Source organism: Lathyrus oleraceus, chromosome 5, assembly GCF_024323335.1.
Source record: "Lathyrus oleraceus cultivar Zhongwan6 chromosome 5, CAAS_Psat_ZW6_1.0, whole genome shotgun sequence".
Classification (NCBI taxonomy): domain Eukaryota; kingdom Viridiplantae; phylum Streptophyta; class Magnoliopsida; order Fabales; family Fabaceae; genus Lathyrus; species Lathyrus oleraceus.
The window spans coordinates 419,890,181-419,894,918 of NC_066583.1; the positions used below are offsets into that span (position 1 = coordinate 419,890,181).

Genomic DNA, 4,738 nt, shown 5'->3' on the forward strand with positions numbered 1-4,738 from the left:
AACCTGGGCTTTGCATCTTTTTTACTTAAGAGGTAACGAATGGCAGCATGATCAGTGTAAACTATAATTTTTGCTCCTACTAGATAAGATCTAAATTTGTCTATAGCGAAAACTACAGCGAGTAATTCTTTTTCTGTTGTTGCATAGTTAAGTTGGGCAGCATCTAGGGTTCTACTAGCATGATAAATGGCATGTAATTTTTTATCTTTCCTTTGTCCTAGAACGGCTCCAACTGCATAATCACTAGCATCGCACATTATCTCAAAAGGTTCTGACCAATCAGGTGGTTTCATAATGGGTGCAGATACTAATGCTTGCTTTAAAAGATTAAATGTGTCATTACATTTTCCATCGCAAATGAATTCAACATCTTTCATTAAAAGTCCAGTTAAAGGTTTAGTTATTTTGGAGAAGTCCTTAATAAAACGCCGGTAGAATCCAGCGTGTCCAAGAAAGCTTCAGACTTCTCTGATGGTTTTGGGGGTTTTAGGTTTTCTATAACTCCTATTTTAGCTTTATCTACCTCTATACCTTTTTCGGAAACTATATGTCCTAAAACTATTCCTTCGGTCACCATGAAATGACACTTTTCCCAGTTTAGCGCGAGGTTCACCTCCACGCATCTCTCCAGGATTTTCTCAAGGTTAGCAAGACAATTGTGGAAATCAAATCCGCAAACCGAGAAATCATCCATAAACACTTCCATGATACCATCTAGGTAATCTGCGAAGATTGACATCATGCAGCGTTTAAAAGTAGTTGGGGCGTTACACAGGTCGAACAACATTCGTCTATAGGCAAAAGTTCCATAAGGGCATGTAAAGGTGGTTTTTTCTTGATCTTCGGGGTGGATAGGTATTTGGAAGAATCCAGAGTATCCATCTAGATAGCAGAAGTAAGAGTGTCTGGCTAGACGCTCCAACATTTGATCTATAAATGGTAAAGGGAAATGATCCTTCCTAGTTGCTTTATTTAATTTTCTATAATCTATACACATCCGCCATCCTCCTTCTAAACGTTTTGCTACATGTTCGCCTTTATCGTTTTGCACGACTGTGATGCCTCCCTTTTTAGGTACTACATGCACATGGCTCACCCACTTACTATCCGAGATCTGATAGATGATTCCTGCCTTAAGTAACTTAAGAACTTCCTTTTTAACAACATCACTCATTATAGGGTTTATTCTTCTCTGATGTTCCCTAGAGGGTTTTGAATCTTCTTCTAGTGAAATCCGATGCATGCATACGGATGGACTTATACCTTTCAGGTCAGAGATATTATATCCTAAGGCTAAGGGATATCTTCGTAAAACGTCTAAAAGTTGGTTCGTTTCCTCTTGGCTCAAGGTAGCACTAACTATAACTGGACGGTTCATCTTTTCATCGAGGAACTCATATCTCAGGTTCTTAGGCAGTTCCTTAAGTTCTAAGGTTGGTTTCTTAGGGCATGGCATAGGATTTGGGGTAAGGGATAAACATTCGTAAAGGTTATCATCGATGTAGGGTTTCTTAAAGTCATCATCTTCCCTTATGAGAGTTCATGGTAACTTAATTGTTTTTATAATTTCTTTTTGTTCTAATTCTCTAACACATTCATCAATGATATCTAAGGCATAACACGAATCTCCCATCACAGGTGCCATAAGAAATTTCGAAAGTATAAATTCTATTTTCTCGTCACCTACCTCAAATGTCAACTTTCCTTTCTTGACATCTATTATTGCTCCTACAGTCGATAAGAATGGTCTACCTAGAAGGATTGGTATATCATTGTCCTCTTTGATGTCCATGACAACAAAACCAGTAGGGATAAATAACTGACCTATCCTAACAGGAACATCTTCTAAAATGCCTATCGGATATTTAACAGATCTATCAGCTAACTGAAGTGACATCTTAGTGGGTTGTAATTCTCCTAAGTTTAACCTCTCACAAACTGCTAAAGGCATTAGGCTCACACTAGCTCCTAAGTCTAGAAAAGCTTTTTCGATGACATGATTACCCAAAAGGCAAGGAATGGAGAAATTTCCAGGATCTTTATCTTTCTTTGCTAATTTGTCTTTGGAAATAGCATTACATTCCAAAGGCTTCGGATCGTCAAGTCTACGTTTGTTGGTAAGGATGTCTTTGAGAAACTTTGCATAAGAAGGTATTTGGGTGATGGCTTCTGTGAAAGGGATTTCTACATGAAGTTTTTCTATAACTTTAATAAATTTTTGATAATTTTTATTGATCTGGGTTTGTTTGAGTCTTTGCGGATATGGTATAGGTGGTTTATATGGCGGGGGTGGTACGTAAGTTTTATCTTTAGGTTCTTCTCCTTTTTCTCGACCTTTCTGGTTTTCAGATTCCTCTGGTTCCTTTACTTCGTCCGTGGGTTTGGTACATTCTTTAGAAGTTTCGGGTTCACTCAATCTAGGGTTTGGTGGCTCATCATAAGTGTTCCCACTTCGTAGGATAATGGCATTGGCTTGTCCTCTCAGATTTTGTTGAGGTTGTCCAGGGAATTGTCCTCCAGGTGTAGTCTGAGGGGCTTGGTTTAAAACTATCTGAGAGATCTGGGTTTCAAGCATCTTGGTATGAGTAACTATTTGGTCAACCTTGGTTCCTAACTGAGTAATCAATTCGTTAACATGAATGTTTTGGTTCATGAACTCCTTGTTTTGTTGGGTTTGAGCTGTGATAAAATTTTCCATAATTTTCTCAAGGCTCGACTCTGGTGGTACAGGTTGCATAGGTTGATTTGATCTAGGGGCTTGATAACTAGGTCTCGGAGGTGCACTATATTGGATAGGGTTATTGTTTTTATAGGAGAAGTTCGGGTGATTCCTCCATCCAGGGTTATAGGTATTCGAGTATGGGTTCCCTTGGGTGTAGTTCACTTGCTCAGAGTGGGTTTCGTTTAATAGACTGCATTCTGCAAATTGATGTCCTTTGGTTCCACATATCTCACAATCCGATGAAACTGCGGCTACAATATTCGGGTTTATGCACATATGCTCGACTTTGAGGGCTAATGCGTCCATTTTAGCTTGCATCATGTCTATAGAGCTTAGTTCATGCACTCCTCCTTGGGCTTCCTTCTTCTCAACTGTCGCTCGTTCGACTCCCCATGATTGATGGTTTTGAGCCATATCTTCGATGAGGGGACTAGCTTCAGGGTAAGTTTTGTTCATCAGAGCACCGCCTGCGGCAGCGTCGATGGTTATCTTTGTGTTGTAATGAAGTCCATTATAGGAGGTTTGAATGATTAACAAATTTTCTAAACCATGATGTGGACATGCTCGTAACAACTCTTTATATCTCTCCCAAGCTTCGAACATCGATTCTCCTTCGTTTTGGGTAAATCTAGTTATATGGTTTCGAAGAACGACGGTTTTACTCGGGGGAAAATATCTAGCAAGCAAAACTCTTCCAAGGTTATCCCAAGTCGTAATGGAATTGGGTGGAAGGGAATCTAACCATGATAGGGCTTTATCTTTGAGGGAAAAAGGAAATAATCTTAAACGTATTGCCTCAGGAGAAGCTCCATTGGTTTTAAAAGTGTCTTCTAATTGAAGAAATATTTTTAAATGTTGGTTTGGGTTCTCAGTAGCGAGACCTGCGAATTGTCTCTGTTGCACTAGTTGCAACAAGGATGGTTTAAGTTCAAAATTATTAGCTGGGATGGTTGGGTTTAATATACTAGAACTAGGTTCTTCATTAGATGGTTGAGCGAAATCCTTAAGAGGTCTTTGGTTTTGGTCTTCGGCCATAGCTCTCTGAATTCTATGAAAGCATAAACGTGCGCGAGCGTAACGTTCAGGTTCCGCCAGAGGGTATACTAAGCTTAAACTTCCAGTGCTGCGAGTTCTTCGCATTGACCGGCGGGAAATAGCCTAAGTCTAAACGATATAACAACAGGAAAATGAAATTTGACGAAATTGATCCCCGACAACGGCGCCAAAAACTTGATGCGGTGTTTCGCAAGTATACGAACGCGTCAGAGTAATATAAAAGATTGTCGAATCCACAGAGACCAAGTGTCAATCTATCGTTATCTATTGTTATGGTGTTTATCAAAGGCAATCGAAATAGGTGTTTTTGGAGTGTGCAATGAAAAGTAAAATGTTGAATAAAGATTAATTAATAAAGACAGGGTCGAATGTAATTCACGTAACCAATTAATAATCCATGTACTTGCTAGTAGAGCTACTTATGGGCAGTGTTTCCTACTTTGAAAAGAACTAAATTAACAGGAACTGTCGCTTTCGCGTATTCAGAACCGAGTTGTACTCCCTAATCAAACCCTCTTATTGTCACTTATAAAAAGGCGCGCATTGCGTTAGAGTAGTAAACCTATTTTTAAGAAACATAGTATCTTGACTAAGTTGAAAAGTATTATAACCTGGATTTCTTAACCAAAAGAGGTTCTCACGAACCAAACTCTAAACTTATAAACGCGTCCAAAAATAGTTTTAAAATCTCTTTTCTTCTTAATGTTAAAGTCTCCTAATGAACTAAACAAAGCGCTTTCGCTGTTTTTGAAATAGTTAAAAACAATTAAATTTTAAAAGACGTTGGACGACTTTCGATCTTACCCAACGGAATTGAAGTGCGGGAAAACTTAATTTGAAAGTTAAAATAGCCCTTAAGTGCTTCTACGAACAATTGTACGGATTACCGGTTCAATTACGATCCTTACATTCTAACCTTATAAATTTAGCTAGACATGGTAAAGTAAAAGTGCATTAAAA

The 4,738-nt window shown here is 38.6% G+C and overlaps 1 non-coding gene across 1 annotated transcript; it reads left to right on the top strand.

Moving 5' to 3' along the window:
• The first annotated feature begins 3,266 nt into the window (after positions 1-3,266).
• On the top strand, positions 3,267-3,373 carry LOC127089507 (small nucleolar RNA R71). Its single transcript, XR_007791092.1, has one exon. It is a non-coding gene; the product is annotated as a small nucleolar RNA R71 (small nucleolar RNA).
• The last annotated feature ends 1,365 nt before the right edge of the window (positions 3,374-4,738 follow it).